The sequence below is a fragment of the Oncorhynchus kisutch genome, linkage group LG6 (assembly GCF_002021735.2).
Source record: "Oncorhynchus kisutch isolate 150728-3 linkage group LG6, Okis_V2, whole genome shotgun sequence".
Lineage (NCBI taxonomy): Eukaryota > Metazoa > Chordata > Actinopteri > Salmoniformes > Salmonidae > Oncorhynchus > Oncorhynchus kisutch.
In genome coordinates, this window is record NC_034179.2 from 18,467,864 (window position 1) to 18,488,902 (window position 21,039).

At 33.3% G+C, this 21,039-nt stretch overlaps 1 protein-coding gene across 2 annotated transcripts in view; it reads right to left on the bottom strand.

Moving 5' to 3' along the window:
- Window positions 1–21,039, bottom strand: part of LOC109891718 (ras-specific guanine nucleotide-releasing factor 2) — a 98,850-nt gene that overhangs the window by 30,929 nt on the left and 46,882 nt on the right. The window lies entirely within an intron of this gene.

The following is a 21,039-nucleotide window of genomic DNA, read 5'->3' on the forward strand; positions in this document are numbered from 1 at the left end:
CAAGAGGGTGGCAGAGACCGCCCAGGAGACATTAAATGACACTCAGGTGTGTCCTATTACTAATTATAATTTCCAACCAAGAAAGGTGTGTTTTCTGTTTCGCTTTGCAGTAGCTTGATTTCTGTTCCCTGTGTGTTCGTCCCCAGAGTGAGTTGTCCAGTGTTGGTTGTTTTTCTTTTTTTTTTATCCTTATATTTACGTTTATCTCAAATTGTTGATTCCTCATCTGGTCCATTCTCTGCACCTGGGTTCAACCTCCGCCCCTCACAAAATCATCAACCTTGTACTATATTACTATAGTAATTTGAGATGGGAAAAGTTTTTTTTCATTAAGTTGAACATGTGATATTTATAACAGAATGTTACAATTCATGTTACAATATTTTTGTTTTAAAGGATCTACTGTATGAACTACTGTAGAAGTGAAATTAAGTATCCACTGTATGAACTACTGTAGGAGTGAAATGAAGGATCTACTGTGTGAACTACTGTAGGAGTGAAATGAAGAATCTACTGTATGAACTACAATATGAGTGATATGAAGGATGTACTGCACAAACTACTATAGGAGTGAAATGAAGGATCTACTGTATGAACTACTGTAGGAGTAAAATGAAGGATCTACTGTATGAACTACTGTAGGAGTGAAATGAAGTATCCACTGTATGAACTACTGTAGAGTGAAATGAAGGATCTACTGTATGAACTACTGTAGGAGTGAAATGAAGGATCTACTGTATGAACTACTGTATGAGTGAAATGAAGGATCTACTGTATGAAGTACTGTAGAGTGAAATGAAGGATCTACTGTGTGAACTACTGTAGGAGTGAAATAAAGAATCTACTGTATGAACTACAATATGAGTGAAATGAAGGATGTACTGCACAAACTATTGTAGGAGTGAAATGAAGAATCTACTGTATGAGTGAAATGAAGAATCTACTGTATGAGTGAAATGAAGGATGTAATGTATAAACTACTGTATGAGTGAAATTAAGGATCTACAGTATGAACTACTGTATGAGTGAAATGAAGGATCTACTGTATGTATGAACCACTGGATGAGTGAAATGAAGGATGTACTGCATGAACTACTGTATGAGTGAAACTAAGGATCTACTGTATCAATTACTGTATGAGTGAAATTAAGAATCAACTGTATGAACTACTGAATGAGTGAAATGAAGGATCTACTGTATGATTTACTGTATGAGTGAAATAAATGATATACTGTATGAACTACTGTATGAATGAAATGAAGGACCTAATGTATGAACTACTGTATGAGTGAAATGAAGAATCTACTGTGTGAGTGAAATGAAGGATCTACTGTATGAGTGAAATGAAGAATCTACTGTGTGAGTGAAATGAAGGATCTACTGTATGAGTGAAATTAAGAATCTACTGTGTGAGTGAAATGAAGCATCTACTGTAGGAACTACTGTATGAGTGAAATGAAGGATGTACTGTATGAACTACTGTATGAGTGAAATAAAGGATCTACTGTATGAACTACTTTGAGTGAAATAAAGGATCTACGGTAAGAGTGAAATTAAGAATCTACTGTGTGAGTGAAATGAAGCATCTACTGTATGAACTACTGTATGAGTGAAATGAAGGATGTACTGTATGAACTACTGTATGAGTGAAATGAAGGATGTATGATGTACTGTATGAACTACTGTATGAGTGAAATTAAGAATCTACTGTATGAACTACTGTAGGAGTAAAATGAAGGATCTACTGTATGAACTACTGTAGGAGTGAAATGAAGAATCTACTGTATGAACTACAATATGAGTGAAATGAAGGATGTACTGCACAAACTATTGTAGGAGTGAAATGAAGAATCTACTGTATGAGTGAAATGAAGGATGTACTGTATGAACTACTGTATGAGTGAAATTAAGAATCTACTGTATGAACTACTGTAGGAGTGAAATAAAGGATCTACTGTATGAACTACTTTGAGTGAAATAAAGGATCTACTGTATGAACTACTTTGAGTGAAATAAAGGATCTACTGTATGAGTGAAATTAATAATCTACTGTATGAGTGAAATGAAGCATCTACTGTATAAATTACTGTATGAGTGAAATTAAGGATCTACTGTATGAACTACTGTAGGAGTGAAATTAAGGATCTACTGTATGAACTACTGTAGAAGTGAAATGAAGGATGTACTGTATGAGTGAAATGAAGCATCTACTGTATAAACTACTGTATGAGTGAAATTAAGGATCTACTGTATGAACTACTGTGAGTGAAATAAAGGATCTACTGTATGAACTACTGTAGGAGTGAAATGAAGGATCTACTGTATGAACTACTGTAGGAGTGAAATGAAGGATGTACTGTATGAACTACTGTAGGAGTGAAATGAAGGATCTACTGTATGAACTACTGTATGAGTGAAATGAAGTATCCACTGTATGAACTACTGTATGAGTGAAATGAAGGATCTACTGTATGAACTACTGTAGGAGTGAAATGAATGATGTACTGCACAAACTATTGTAGGAGTGAAATGAAGAATCTACTATATGAGTGAAATGAAGAATGTACTGTATGAGTGAAATGAAGAATGTACTGTATGAACTACTGTATGAGTGAAATGAAGGATCTACTGTATCAATTACTGTATGAGTGAAATTAAGGATCTACTGTATGAACCACTGTAGGAGTGAAATGAAGGATGTACTGTATGAACAACTGTATGAGTGAAATGAAGGATCTACTGTATCAAATACTGTTTGAGTGAAATGAAGGATCTACTGTATGAACTACTGTATTAATGAAATGAAGGATCTACTGTATGAACTACTGTATGAGTGAAATTAAGAATCAACTGTATGAACTACTGAATGAGTGAAATTAAGGATCTACTGTATGAACCACTGTATGAGTGAAATTAAGGATGTACTGTATGAACAACTGTATGAGTGAAATGAAGGACCTACTGTATCAAATACTGTTTGAGTGAAATGAAGGATCTACTGTATCAAATACTGTTTGAGTGAAATGAAGGATCTACTGTATGAACTACTGTATTAATGAAATGAAGGATCTACTGTATGAACTACTGTATGAGTGAAATTAAGAATCAACTGTATGAACTACTGAATGAGTGAAATGAAGGATCTACTGTATGATTTACTGTATGAGTGAAATGAAGTATCCACTGTATGAACTACTGTATGAGTGAAATGAAGGATCTACTGTATGAACTACTATAGGAGTGAAATGAATGATGTACTGCACAAACTATTGTAGGAGTGAAATGAAGAATCTACTGTATGAGTGAAATGAAGAATGTACTGTATGAGTGAAATGAAGAATGTACTGTATGAACTACTGTATGAGTGAAATGAAGGATCTACTGTATCAATTACTGTATGAGTGAAATTAAGGATCTACTGTATGAACCACTGTAGGAGTGAAATGAAGGATGTACTGTATGAACCACTGTAGGAGTGAAATTAAGGATCTACTGTAGGAACTACTGTAGGAGTGAAATGAAGGATGTACTGTATGAACTACTGTATGAGTGAAATTAAGAATCTACTGTATGAGTGAAATGAAGCATATACTGTATAAACTACTGTATGAGTGAAATTAAGGATCTACTGTATGAACTACTGTAGGAGTGAAATGAAGGATCTACTGTATGAACTACTGTAGGAGTGAAATGAAGGATGTACTGTATGAACTACTGTAGGAGTGAAATTAAGGATCTACTGTATGAACTACTGTATGAGTGAAATGAAGTATCCACTGTATGAACTACTGTAGGAGTGAAATGAATGATGTACTGTATGAAGTACTGTAGGAGTGAAATGAAGAATCTACTGTATGAACTACAATATGAGTGAAATGAAGGATGTACTGCACAAACTATTGTAGGAGTGAAATGAAGAATCTACTGTATGAGTGAAATGAAGAATGTACTGTATGAGTGAAATGAAGGATGTACTGTATGAACTACTGTATGAGTGAAATGAAGGATCTACTGTATCAATTACTGTATGAGTGAAATTAAGGATCTACTGTATGAACCACTGTAGGAGTGAAATGAAGGATGTACTGTATGAACAACTGTATGAGTGAAATGAAGGATCTACTGTATCAAATACTGTTTGAGTGAAATGAAGGATCTACTGTATCAAATACTGTTTGAGTGAAATGAAGGATCTACTGTATGAACTACTGTATTAATGAAATGAAGGATCTACTGTATGAACTACTGTATGAGTGAAATTAAGAATCAACTGTATGAACTACTGAATGAGTGAAATGAAGGATCTACTGTATGATTTACTGTATGAGTGAAATGAAGTATCCACTGTATGAACTACTGTATGAGTGAAATGAAGGATCTACTGTATGAACTACTGTAGGAGTGAAATGAATGATGTACTGCACAAACTATTGTAGGAGTGAAATGAAGAATCTACTGTATGAGTGAAATGAAGAATGTACTGTATGAGTGAAATGAAGGATGTACTGCACAAACTATTGTAGGAGTGAAATGAAGAATCTACTGTATGAGTGAAATGAAGGATGTACTGTATGAACTACTGTATGAGTGAAATGAAGGATCTACTGTATCAATTACTGTATGAGTGAAATTAAGGATCTACTGTATGAACCACTGTAGGAGTGAAATGAAGGATGTACTGTATGAACAACTGTATGAGTGAAATGAAGGATCTACTGTATCAAATACTGTTTGAGTGAAATGAAGGATCTACTGTATCAAATACTGTTTGAGTGAAATGAAGGATCTACTGTATGAACTACTGTATTAATGAAATGAAGGATCTACTGTATGAACTACTGTATGAGTGAAATTAAGAATCAACTGTATGAACTACTGAATGAGTGAAATGAAGGATCTACTGTATGATTTACTGTATGAGTGAAATGAAGTATCCACTGTATGAACTACTGTATGAGTGAAATGAAGGATCTACTGTATGAACTACTGTAGGAGTGAAATGAATGATGTACTGCACAAACTATTGTAGGAGTGAAATGAAGAATCTACTGTATGAGTGAAATGAAGAATGTACTGTATGAGTGAAATGAAGAATGTACTGTATGAACTACTGTATGAGTGAAATGAAGGATCTACTGTATCAATTACTGTATGAGTGAAATTAAGGATCTACTGTATGAACCACTGTAGGAGTGAAATGAAGGATGTACTGTATGAACAACTGTATGAGTGAAATGAAGGATCTACTGTATCAATTACTGTATGAGTGAAATTAAGGATGTACTGTATGAACCACTGTAGGAGTGAAATTAAGGATCTACTGTAGGAACTACTGTAGGAGTGAAATGAAGGATGTACTGTATGAACTACTGTATGAGTGAAATTAAGAATCTACTGTATGAGTGAAATGAAGCATATACTGTATAAACTACTGTATGAGTGAAATTAAGGAACCACTGTATGAACTACTGTAGGAGTGAAATGAAGGATCTACTGTATGAACTACTGTAGGAGTGAAATGAAGGATGTACTGTATGAACTACTGTAGGAGTGAAATGAAGGATCTACTGTATGAACTACTGTATGAGTGAAATGAAGTATCCACTGTATGAACTACTGTAGGAGTGAAATGAATGATGTACTGTATGAAGTACTGTAGGAGTGAAATGAAGAATCTACTGTATGAACTACAATATGAGTGAAATGAAGGATGTACTGCACAAACTATTGTAGGAGTGAAATGAAGAATCTACTGTATGAGTGAAATGAAGAATGTACTGTATGAGTGAAATGAAGGATGTACTGTATGAACTACTGTATGAGTGAAATGAAGGATCTACTGTATCAATTACTGTATGAGTGAAATTAAGGATGTACTGTATGAACAACTGTATGAGTGAAATGAAGGATCTACTGTATCAAATACTGTTTGAGTGAAATGAAGGATCTACTGTATGAACTACTGTATTAATGAAATGAAGGATCTACTGTATGAACTACTGAATGAGTGAAATGAAGGATCTACTGTATGATTTACTGTATGAGTGAAATAAATGATATACTGTATGAACTACTGTATGAATGAAATGAAGGACCTAATGTATGAACTACTGTATGAGTGAAATTAAGGATGTACTGCACAAACTATTGTAGGAGTGAAATGAAGAATCTACTGTATGAGTGAAATGAAGGATGTACTGTATGAACTACTGTATGAGTGAAATGAAGGATCTACTGTATCAATTACTGTATGAGGGAAATGAAGGATCTGCTGTATGAACTACTGTATGAGTGAAATTAAGAATCTACTGTATGAGTGAAATGAAGCATCTACTGTATGAACTACTGTATGAGTGAAATAAAGGATCTACTGTATGAACTACTTTGAGTGAAATAAAGGATCTACTGTATGAACTACTTTGAGTGAAATAAAGGATCTACTGTATGAGTGAAATTAATAATCTACTGTATGAGTGAAATGAAGCATCTACTGTATAAATTACTGTATGAGTGAAATAAAGGATCTACTGTATGAACTACTTTGAGTGAAATAAAGGATCTACTGTATGAACTACTTTGAGTGAAATGAAGAATCTACTGTATGAGTGAAATGAAGGATGTACTGTATGAACTACTGTATGAGTGAAATGAAGGATCTACTGTATCAATTACTGTATGAGGGAAATTAAGGATCTGCTGTATGAACTACTGTATGAGAGAAATTAAGAATCTACTGTATGAGTGAAATGAAGCATCTACTGTATGAACTACTGTATGAGTGAAATAAAGGATCTACTGTATGAACTACTTTGAGTGAAATGAAGAATCTACTGTATGAGTGAAATGAAGGATGTACTGTATGAACTACTGTATGAGTGAAATGAAGGATCTACTGTATGAGTGAAATGAAGGATGTACTGTATGAACTACTGTATGAGTGAAATGAAGGATCTACTGTATCAATTACTGTATGAGGGAAATGAAGGATCTGCTGTATGAACTACTGTATGAGTGAAATTAAGAATCTACTGTATGAGTGAAATGAAGCATCTACTGTATGAACTACTGTATGAGTGAAATAAAGGATCTACTGTATGAACTACTGTATTAATGAAATGAAGGATCTACTGTATGAACTACTGTATGAGTGAAATTAAGAATCAACTGTATGAACTACTGAATGAGTGAAATGAAGGATCTACTGTATGATTTACTGTATGAGTGAAATGAAGTATCCACTGTATGAACTACTGTATGAGTGAAATGAAGGATCTACTGTATGAACTACTGTAGGAGTGAAATGAATGATGTACTGCACAAACTATTGTAGGAGTGAAATGAAGAATCTACTGTATGAGTGAAATGAAGAATGTACTGTATGAGTGAAATGAAGAATGTACTGTATGAACTACTGTATGAGTGAAATGAAGGATCTACTGTATCAATTACTGTATGAGTGAAATTAAGGATCTACTGTATGAACCACTGTAGGAGTGAAATGAAGGATGTACTGTATGAACAACTGTATGAGTGAAATGAAGGATCTACTGTATCAATTACTGTATGAGTGAAATTAAGGATGTACTGTATGAACCACTGTAGGAGTGAAATTAAGGATCTACTGTAGGAACTACTGTAGGAGTGAAATGAAGGATGTACTGTATGAACTACTGTATGAGTGAAATTAAGAATCTACTGTATGAGTGAAATGAAGCATATACTGTATAAACTACTGTATGAGTGAAATTAAGGAACCACTGTATGAACTACTGTAGGAGTGAAATGAAGGATCTACTGTATGAACTACTGTAGGAGTGAAATGAAGGATGTACTGTATGAACTACTGTAGGAGTGAAATGAAGGATCTACTGTATGAACTACTGTATGAGTGAAATGAAGTATCCACTGTATGAACTACTGTAGGAGTGAAATGAATGATGTACTGTATGAAGTACTGTAGGAGTGAAATGAAGAATCTACTGTATGAACTACAATATGAGTGAAATGAAGGATGTACTGCACAAACTATTGTAGGAGTGAAATGAAGAATCTACTGTATGAGTGAAATGAAGAATGTACTGTATGAGTGAAATGAAGGATGTACTGTATGAACTACTGTATGAGTGAAATGAAGGATCTACTGTATCAATTACTGTATGAGTGAAATTAAGGATGTACTGTATGAACAACTGTATGAGTGAAATGAAGGATCTACTGTATCAAATACTGTTTGAGTGAAATGAAGGATCTACTGTATGAACTACTGTATTAATGAAATGAAGGATCTACTGTATGAACTACTGAATGAGTGAAATGAAGGATCTACTGTATGATTTACTGTATGAGTGAAATAAATGATATACTGTATGAACTACTGTATGAATGAAATGAAGGACCTAATGTATGAACTACTGTATGAGTGAAATTAAGGATGTACTGCACAAACTATTGTAGGAGTGAAATGAAGAATCTACTGTATGAGTGAAATGAAGGATGTACTGTATGAACTACTGTATGAGTGAAATGAAGGATCTACTGTATCAATTACTGTATGAGGGAAATGAAGGATCTGCTGTATGAACTACTGTATGAGTGAAATTAAGAATCTACTGTATGAGTGAAATGAAGCATCTACTGTATGAACTACTGTATGAGTGAAATAAAGGATCTACTGTATGAACTACTTTGAGTGAAATAAAGGATCTACTGTATGAACTACTTTGAGTGAAATAAAGGATCTACTGTATGAGTGAAATTAATAATCTACTGTATGAGTGAAATGAAGCATCTACTGTATAAATTACTGTATGAGTGAAATAAAGGATCTACTGTATGAACTACTTTGAGTGAAATAAAGGATCTACTGTATGAACTACTTTGAGTGAAATGAAGAATCTACTGTATGAGTGAAATGAAGGATGTACTGTATGAACTACTGTATGAGTGAAATGAAGGATCTACTGTATCAATTACTGTATGAGGGAAATTAAGGATCTGCTGTATGAACTACTGTATGAGAGAAATTAAGAATCTACTGTATGAGTGAAATGAAGCATCTACTGTATGAACTACTGTATGAGTGAAATAAAGGATCTACTGTATGAACTACTTTGAGTGAAATGAAGAATCTACTGTATGAGTGAAATGAAGGATGTACTGTATGAACTACTGTATGAGTGAAATGAAGGATCTACTGTATGAGTGAAATGAAGGATGTACTGTATGAACTACTGTATGAGTGAAATGAAGGATCTACTGTATCAATTACTGTATGAGGGAAATGAAGGATCTGCTGTATGAACTACTGTATGAGTGAAATTAAGAATCTACTGTATGAGTGAAATGAAGCATCTACTGTATGAACTACTGTATGAGTGAAATAAAGGATCTACTGTATGAACTACTTTGAGTGAAATAAAGGATCTACTGTATGAACTACTTTGAGTGAAATAAAGGATCTACTGTATGAGTGAAATTAAGAATCAACTGTATGAACTACTGAATGAGTGAAATTAAGGATCTACTGTATGAACCACTGTATGAGTGAAATTAAGGATGTACTGTATGAACAACTGTATGAGTGAAATGAAGGATCTACTGTATGAACTACTGTATTAATGAAATGAAGGATCTACTGTATGAACTACTGAATGAGTGAAATTAAGGATCTACTGTATGAACCACTGTATGAGTGAAATTAAGGATGTACTGTATGAACAACTGTATGAGTGAAATGAAGGACTACTGTATCAAATACTGTTTGAGTGAAATGAAGGATCTACTGTATGAACTACTGTATTAATGAAATGAAGGATCTAATGTATGAACTACTGTATGAGTGAAATGAAGGATGTACTGCACAAACTATTGTAGGAGTGAAATGAAGAATCTACTGTATGAGTGAAATGAAGGATGTACTGTATGAACTACTGTATGAGTGAAATTAAGGATCTACTGTATGAACTACTGTAGGAGTGAAATGAAGGATCTACTGTAGGAACTACTGTAGGAGTGAAATGAAGGATCTACTGTATGAACTACTGTATTAATGAAATGAAGGATCTACTGTATGAACTACTGTATGAGTGAAATTAAGAATCAACTGTATGAACTACTGTGAGTGAAATAAAGGATCTACTGTATGAACTACTGTAGGAGTGAAATGAAGGATCTACTGTATGAACTACTGTATTAATGAAATGAAGGATCTACTGTATAAACTACTGTATGAGTGAAATTAAGAATCAACTGTATGAACTACTGAATGAGTGAAATGAAAGATCTACTGTATGATTTACTGTATGAGTGAAATAAATGATAAACTGTATGAACTACTGTATGAATGAAATGAAGGACCTAATGTATGAACTACTGTATGAGTGAAATGAAGCATCTACTGTATGAACTACTGTATGAGTGAAATAAAGGATCTACTGTATGAACTACTTTGAGTGAAATGAAGAATCTACTGTATGAGTGAAATGAAGGATGTACTGTATGAACTACTGTATGAGTGAAATGAAGGATCTACTGTATGAGTGAAATGAAGGATGTACTGTATGAACTACTGTATGAGTGAAATGAAGGATCTACTGTATCAATTACTGTATGAGGGAAATGAAGGATCTGCTGTATGAACTACTGTATGAGTGAAATTAAGAATCTACTGTATGAGTGAAATGAAGCATCTACTGTATGAACTACTGTATGAGTGAAATAAAGGATCTACTGTATGAACTACTTTGAGTGAAATAAAGGATCTACTGTATGAACTACTTTGAGTGAAATAAAGGATCTACTGTATGAGTGAAATTAAGAATCAACTGTATGAACTACTGAATGAGTGAAATTAAGGATCTACTGTATGAACCACTGTATGAGTGAAATTAAGGATGTACTGTATGAACAACTGTATGAGTGAAATGAAGGATCTACTGTATGAACTACTGTATTAATGAAATGAAGGATCTACTGTATGAACTACTGAATGAGTGAAATTAAGGATCTACTGTATGAACCACTGTATGAGTGAAATTAAGGATGTACTGTATGAACAACTGTATGAGTGAAATGAAGGACTACTGTATCAAATACTGTTTGAGTGAAATGAAGGATCTACTGTATGAACTACTGTATTAATGAAATGAAGGATCTAATGTATGAACTACTGTATGAGTGAAATGAAGGATGTACTGCACAAACTATTGTAGGAGTGAAATGAAGAATCTACTGTATGAGTGAAATGAAGGATGTACTGTATGAACTACTGTATGAGTGAAATTAAGGATCTACTGTATGAACTACTGTAGGAGTGAAATGAAGGATCTACTGTAGGAACTACTGTAGGAGTGAAATGAAGGATCTACTGTATGAACTACTGTATTAATGAAATGAAGGATCTACTGTATGAACTACTGTATGAGTGAAATTAAGAATCAACTGTATGAACTACTGTGAGTGAAATAAAGGATCTACTGTATGAACTACTGTAGGAGTGAAATGAAGGATCTACTGTATGAACTACTGTATTAATGAAATGAAGGATCTACTGTATAAACTACTGTATGAGTGAAATTAAGAATCAACTGTATGAACTACTGAATGAGTGAAATGAAAGATCTACTGTATGATTTACTGTATGAGTGAAATAAATGATAAACTGTATGAACTACTGTATGAATGAAATGAAGGACCTAATGTATGAACTACTGTATGAGTGAAATGAAGGATGTACTGCACAAACTATTGTAGGAGTGAAATGAAGAATCTACTGTATGAGTGAAATGAAGGATGTACTGTATGAACTACTGTATGAGTGAAATGAAGGATCTACTGTATCAATTACTGTATGAGGGAAATTAAGGATCTGCTGTATGAACTACTGTATGAGAGAAATTAAGAATCTACTGTATGAGTGAAATGAAGCATCTACTGTATGAACTACTGTATGAGTGAAATAAAGGATCTACTGTATGAACTACTTTGAGTGAAATAAAGGATCTACTGTATGAACTTCTTTGAGTGAAATAAAGGATCTACTGTATGAACTTCTTTGAGTGAAATGAAGAATCTACTGTATGAGTGAAATGAAGCATCTACTGTATAAATTACTGTATGAGTGAAATTAAGGATCTACTGTATGAACTACTGTAGGAGTGAAATTAAGGATCTACTGTAGGAACTACTGTAGGAGTGAAATGAAGGATCTACTGTATGAACTACTGCATTAATGAAATGAAGGATCTACTGTATGAACTACTGTATGAGTGAAATTAAGAATCAACTGTATGAACTACTGAATGAGTGAAATGAAGGATCTACTGTATGAACTACTGTATTAATGAAATGAAGGATCTACTGTATGAACTACTGAATGAGTGAAATTAAGGATCTACTGTATGAACTACTGTATTAATGAAATGAAGGATCTACTGTATGAACTACTGAATGAGTGAAATTAAGGATCTACTGTATGAACCACTGTATGAGTGAAATTAAGGATGTACTGTATGAACAACTGTATGAGTGAAATGAAGGACTACTGTATCAAATACTGTTTGAGTGAAATGAAGGATCTACTGTATGAACTACTGTATTAATGAAATGAAGGATCTACTGTATGAACTACTGTATGAGTGAAATTAAGAATCAACTGTATGAACTACTGAATGAGTGAAATTAAGGAACTACTGTATGAGTGAAATGAAGCATCTACTGTATAAACTACTGTATGAGTGAAATTAAGGATCTACTGTATGAACTACTGTGAGTGAAATAAAGGATCTACTGTATGAACTACTGTAGGAGTGAAATGAAGGATCTACTGTATCAAATACTGTTTGAGTGAAATGAAGGATCTACTGTATGAACTACTGTATTAATGAAATGAAGGATCTACTGTATGAACTACTGTATGAGTGAAATTAAGAATCAACTGTATGAACTACTGAATGAGTGAAATGAAGGATCTACTGTATGATTTACTGTATGAGTGAAATAAATGATATACTGTATGAATGAAATGAAGGACCTAATGTATGAACTACTGTATGAGTGAAATGAAGGATGTACTGCACAAACTATTGTAGGAGTGAAATGAAGAATCTACTGTATGAGTGAAATGAAGGATGTACTGTATGAACTACTGTATGAGTGAAATGAAGGATCTACTGTATCAATTACTGTATGAGGGAAATTAAGGATCTGCTGTATGAACTACTGTATTAATGAAATGAAGGATCTACTGTATGAACTACTGTATGAGTGAAATTAAGAATCAACTGTATGAACTACTGAATGAGTGAAATTAAGGATCTACTGTATGAGTGAAATGAAGCATCTACTGTATAAACTACTGTATGAGTGAAATTAAGGATCTACTGTATGAACTACTGTGAGTGAAATAAAGGATCTACTGTATGAACTACTGTAGGAGTGAAATGAAGGATCTACTGTATCAAATACTGTTTGAGTGAAATGAAGGATCTACTGTATGAACTACTGTATTAATGAAATGAATGATCTACTGTATGAACTACTGTATGAGTGAAATTAAGAATCAACTGTATGAACTACTGAATGAGTGAAATGAAGGATCTACTGTATGATTTACTGTATGAGTGAAATAAATGATATACTGTATGAATGAAATGAAGGACCTAATGTATGAACTACTGTATGAGTGAAATGAAGGATGTACTGCACAAACTATTGTAGGAGTGAAATGAAGAATCTACTGTATGAGTGAAATGAAGGATGTACTGTATGAACTACTGTATGAGTGAAATGAAGGATCTACTGTATCAATTACTGTATGAGGGAAATTAAGGATCTGCTGTAGGAACTACTGTAGGAGTGAAATGAAGGATCTACTGTATGAACTACTGCATTAATGAAATGAAGGATCTACTGTATGAACTACTGTATGAGTGAAATTAAGGATCTACTGTATGAACCACTGTATGAGTGAAATTAAGAATCAACTGTATGAACTACTGAATGAGTGAAATGAAGGATCTACTGTATGAACTACTGTATTAATGAAATGAAGGATCTACTGTATGAACTACTGAATGAGTGAAATTAAGGATCTACTGTATGAACCACTGTATGAGTGAAATGAAGGATGTACTGTATGAACTACTGTATGAGTGAAATGAAGGATCTACTGTATCAATTACTGTATGAGGGAAATTAAGGATCTGCTGTAGGAACTACTGTAGGAGTGAAATGAAGGATCTACTGTATGAACTACTGCATTAATGAAATGAAGGATCTACTGTATGAACTACTGTATGAGTGAAATTAAGGATCTACTGTATGAACCACTGTATGAGTGAAATTAAGAATCAACTGTATGAACTACTGAATGAGTGAAATGAAGGATCTACTGTATGAACTACTGTATTAATGAAATGAAGGATCTACTGTATGAACTACTGAATGAGTGAAATTAAGGATCTACTGTATGAACCACTGTATGAGTGAAATTAAGGATGTACTGTATGAACTACTGTATGAGTGAAATGAAGGATCTACTGTATCAATTACTGTATGAGTGAAATTAAGGATCTGCTGTATGAACTACTGTATGAGAGAAATTAAGAATCTACTGTATGAGTGAAATGAAGCATCTACTGTATGAACTACTGTATGAGTGAAATAAAGGATCTACTGTATGAACTACTTTGAGTGAAATAAAGGATCTACTGTATGAACTTCTTTGAGTGAAATAAAGGATCTACTGTATGAGTGAAATTAATAATCTACTGTATGAGTGAAATGAAGCATCTACTGTATAAATTACTGTATGAGTGAAATTAAGGATCTACTGTATGAACTACTGTAGGAGTGAAATTAAGGATCTACTGTAGGAACTACTGTAGGAGTGAAATGAAGGATCTACTGTATGAACTACTGTATTAATGAAATGAAGGATCTACTGTATGAACTACTGTATGAGTGAAATTAAGAATCAACTGTATGAACTACTGAATGAGTGAAATTAAGGATCTACTGTATGAACCACTGTATGAGTGAAATTAAGGATGTACTGTATGAGTGAAATGAAGGATCTACTGTATGAACTACTGTATTAATGAAATGAAGGATCTACTGTATGAACTACTGAATGAGTGAAATTAAGGATCTACTGTATGAACCACTGTATGAGTGAAATTAAGGATGTACTGTATGAACAACTGTATGAGTGAAATGAAGGACTACTGTATCAAATACTGTTTGAGTGAAATGAAGGATCTACTGTATGAACTACTGTATTAATGAAATGAAGGATCTACTGTATGAACTACTGTATGAGTGAAATTAAGAATCAACTGTATGAACTACTGAATGAGTGAAATGAAGGATCTACTGTATGATTTACTGTATGAGTGAAATAAATGATATACTGTATGAACTACTGTATGAATGAAATGAAGGACCTAATGTATGAACTACTGTATGAGTGAAATGAAGGATGTACTGCACAAACTATTGTAGGAGTGAAATGAAGAATCTACTGTATGAGTGAAATGAAGGATGTACTGTATGAACTACTGTATGAGTGAAATGAAGGATCTACTGTATCAATTACTGTATGAGGGAAATTAAGGATCTGCTGTATGAACTACTGTATGAGAGAAATTAAGAATCTACTGTATGAGTGAAATGAAGCATCTACTGTATGAACTACTGTATGAGTGAAATAAAGGATCTACTGTATGAACTACTTTGAGTGAAATAAAGGATCTACTGTATGAACTACTTTGAGTGAAATAAAGGATCTACTGTATGAGTGAAATTAATAATCTACTGTATGAGTGAAATGAAGCATCTACTGTATGAACTACTGTAGGAGTGAAATTAAGGATCTACTGTAGGAACTACTGTAGGAGTGAAATGAAGGATCTACTGTATGAACTACTGTATGAATGAAATGAAGGACCTAATGTATGAACTACTGTATGAGTGAAATGAAGGATGTACTGCACAAACTATTGTAGGAGTGAAATGAAGAATCTACTGTATGAGTGAAATGAAGGATGTACTGTATGAACTACTGTATGAGTGAAATGAAGGATCTACTGTAAGAGTGAAATGAAGCATCTACTGTATGAACTACTGTATGAGTGAAATAAAGGATCTACTGTATGAACTACTTTGAGTGAAATAAAGGATCTACTGTATGAACTACTTTGAGTGAAATAAAGGATCTACTGTATGAGTGAAATTAATAATCTACTGTATGAGTGAAATGAAGCATCTACTGTATAAATTACTGTATGAGTGAAATTAAGGATCTACTGTATGAACTACTGTAGGAGTGAAATTAAGGATCTACTGTAGGAACTACTGTAGGAGTGAAATGAAGGATCTACTGTATCAAATACTGTTTGAGTGAAATGAAGGATCTACTGTATGAACTACTGTATTAATGAAATGAAGGATCTACTGTATGAACTACTGTATGAGTGAAATTAAGAATCAACTGTATGAACTACTGAATGAGTGAAATGAAGGATCTACTGTATGATTTACTGTATGAGTGAAATAAATGATATACTGTATGAATGAAATGAAGGACCTAATGTATGAACTACTGTATGAGTGAAATGAAGGATGTACTGCACAAACTATTGTAGGAGTGAAATGAAGAATCTACTGTATGAGTGAAATGAAGGATGTACTGTATGAACTACTGTATGAGTGAAATGAAGGATCTACTGTATCAATTACTGTATGAGGGAAATTAAGGATCTGCTGTATGAACTACTGTATTAATGAAATGAAGGATCTACTGTATGAACTACTGTATGAGTGAAATTAAGAATCAACTGTATGAACTACTGAATGAGTGAAATTAAGGATCTACTGTATGAGTGAAATGAAGCATCTACTGTATAAATTACTGTATGAGTGAAATTAAGGATCTACTGTATGAACTACTGTAGGAGTGAAATTAAGGATCTACTGTAGGAACTACTGTAGGAGTGAAATGAAGGATCTACTGTATGAACTACTGTATTAATGAAATGAAGGATCTACTGTATGAACTACTGTATGAGTGAAATTAAGAATCAACTGTATGAACTACTGAATGAGTGAAATTAAGGATCTACTGTATGAACCACTGTATGAGTGAAATTAAGGATGTACTGTATGAGTGAAATGAAGGATCTACTGTATGAACTACTGTATTAATGAAATGAAGGATCTACTGTATGAACTACTGAATGAGTGAAATTAAGGATCTACTGTATGAACCACTGTATGAGTGAAATTAAGGATGTACTGTATGAACAACTGTATGAGTGAAATGAAGGACTACTGTATCAAATACTGTTTGAGTGAAATGAAGGATCTACTGTATGAACTACTGTATTAATGAAATGAAGGATCTACTGTATGAACTACTGTATGAGTGAAATTAAGAATCAACTGTATGAACTACTGAATGAGTGAAATGAAGGATCTACTGTATGATTTACTGTATGAGTGAAATAAATGATATACTGTATGAACTACTGTATGAATGAAATGAAGGACCTAATGTATGAACTACTGTATGAGTGAAATGAAGGATGTACTGCACAAACTATTGTAGGAGTGAAATGAAGAATCTACTGTATGAGTGAAATGAAGGATGTACTGTATGAACTACTGTATGAGTGAAATGAAGGATCTACTGTATCAATTACTGTATGAGGGAAATTAAGGATCTGCTGTATGAACTACTGTATGAGAGAAATTAAGAATCTACTGTATGAGTGAAATGAAGCATCTACTGTATGAACTACTGTATGAGTGAAATAAAGGATCTACTGTATGAACTACTTTGAGTGAAATAAAGGATCTACTGTATGAACTACTTTGAGTGAAATAAAGGATCTACTGTATGAGTGAAATTAATAATCTACTGTATGAGTGAAATGAAGCATCTACTGTATGAACTACTGTAGGAGTGAAATTAAGGATCTACTGTAGGAACTACTGTAGGAGTGAAATGAAGGATCTACTGTATGAACTACTGTATTAATGAAATGAAGGATCTACTGTATGAACTACTGTATGAGTGAAATTAAGAATCAACTGTATGAACTACTGAATGAGTGAAATGAAGGATCTACTGTATGATTTACTGTATGAGTGAAATAAATGATATACTGTATGAACTACTGTATGAATGAAATGAAGGACCTAATGTATGAACTACTGTATGAGTGAAATGAAGGATGTACTGCACAAACTATTGTAGGAGTGAAATGAAGAATCTACTGTATGAGTGAAATGAAGGATGTACTGTATGAACTACTGTATGAGTGAAATGAAGGATCTACTGTAAGAGTGAAATGAAGCATCTACTGTATGAACTACTGTATGAGTGAAATAAAGGATCTACTGTATGAACTACTTTGAGTGAAATAAAGGATCTACTGTATGAACTACTTTGAGTGAAATAAAGGATCTACTGTATGAGTGAAATTAATAATCTACTGTATGAGTGAAATGAAGCATCTACTGTATAAATTACTGTATGAGTGAAATTAAGGATCTACTGTATGAACTACTGTAGGAGTGAAATTAAGGATCTACTGTAGGAACTACTGTAGGAGTGAAATGAAGGATCTACTGTATCAAATACTGTTTGAGTGAAATGAAGGATCTACTGTATGAACTACTGTATTAATGAAATGAAGGATCTACTGTATGAACTACTGTATGAGTGAAATTAAGAATCAACTGTATGAACTACTGAATGAGTGAAATGAAGGATCTACTGTATGATTTACTGTATGAGTGAAATAAATGATATACTGTATGAATGAAATGAAGGACCTAATGTATGAACTACTGTATGAGTGAAATGAAGGATGTACTGCACAAACTATTGTAGGAGTGAAATGAAGAATCTACTGTATGAGTGAAATGAAGGATGTACTGTATGAACTACTGTATGAGTGAAATGAAGGATCTACTGTATCAATTACTGTATGAGGGAAATTAAGGATCTGCTGTATGAACTACTGTATTAATGAAATGAAGGATCTACTGTATGAACTACTGTATGAGTGAAATTAAGAATCAACTGTATGAACTACTGAATGAGTGAAATTAAGGATCTACTGTATGAGTGAAATGAAGGATCTACTGTATGATTTACTGTATGAGTGAAATAAATGATATACTGTATGAATGAAATGAAGGACCTAATGTATGAACTACTGTATGAGTGAAATGAAGGATGTACTGCACAAACTATTGTAGGAGTGAAATGAAGAATCTACTGTATGAGTGAAATGAAGGATGTACTGTATGAACTACTGTATGAGTGAAATGAAGGATCTACTGTATCAATTACTGTATGAGGGAAATTAAGGATCTGCTGTATGAACTACTGTATTAATGAAATGAAGGATCTACTGTATGAACTACTGTATGAGTGAAATTAAGAATCAACTGTATGAACTACTGAATGAGTGAAATTAAGGATCTACTGTATGAGTGAAATGAAGCATCTACTGTATAAACTACTGTATGAGTGAAATTAAGGATCTACTGTATGAACTACTGTGAGTGAAATAAAGGATCTACTGTATGAACTACTGTAGGAGTGAAATGAAGGATCTACTGTATCAAATACTGTTTGAGTGAAATGAAGGATCTACTGTATGAACTACTGTATTAATGAAATTAAGGATCTACTGTATGAACCACTGTATGAGTGAAATTAAGGATGTACTGTATGAACAACTGTATGAGTGAAATGAAGGACTACTGTATCAAATACTGTTTGAGTGAAATGAAGGATCTACTGTATGAACTACTGTATTAATGAAATGAAGGATCTACTGTATGAACTACTGTATGAGTGAAATTAAGAATCAACTGTATGAACTACTGAATGAGTGAAATGAAGGATCTACTGTATGATTTACTGTATGAGTGAAATAAATGATATACTGTATGAACTACTGTATGAATGAAATGAAGGACCTAATGTATGAACTACTGTATGAGTGAAATGAAGGATGTACTGCACAAACTATTGTAGGAGTGAAATGAAGAATCTACTGTATGAGTGAAATGAAGGATGTACTGTATGAACTACTGTATGAGTGAAATGAAGGATCTACTGTATCAATTACTGTATGAGGGAAATTAAGGATCTGCTGTATGAACTACTGTATGAGAGAAATTAAGAATCTACTGTATGAGTGAAATGAAGCATCTACTGTATGAACTACTGTATGAGTGAAATAAAGGATCTACTGTATGAACTACTTTGAGTGAAATAAAGGATCTACTGTATGAACTACTTTGAGTGAAATAAAGGATCTACTGTATGAGTGAAATTAATAATCTACTGTATGAGTGAAATGAAGCATCTACTGTATGAACTACTGTAGGAGTGAAATTAAGGATCTACTGTAGGAACTACTGTAGGAGTGAAATGAAGGATCTACTGTATGAACTACTGTATTAATGAAATGAAGGATCTACTGTATGAACTACTGTATGAGTGAAATTAAGAATCAACTGTATGAACTACTGAATGAGTGAAATGAAGGATCTACTGTATGATTTACTGTATGAGTGAAATAAATGATATACTGTATGAACTACTGTATGAATGAAATGAAGGACCTAATGTATGAACTACTGTATGAGTGAAATGAAGGATGTACTGCACAAACTATTGTAGGAGTGAAATGAAGAATCTACTGTATGAGTGAAATGAAGGATGTACTGTATGAACTACTGTATGAGTGAAATGAAGGATCTACTGTAAGAGTGAAATGAAGCATCTACTGTATGAACTACTGTATGAGTGAAATAAAGGATCTACTGTATGAACTACTTTGAGTGAAATAAAGGATCTACTGTATGAACTACTTTGAGTGAAATAAAGGATCTACTGTATGAGTGAAATTAATAATCTACTGTATGAGTGAAATGAAGCATCTACTGTATAAATTACTGTATGAGTGAAATTAAGGATCTACTGTATGAACTACTGTAGGAGTGAAATTAAGGATC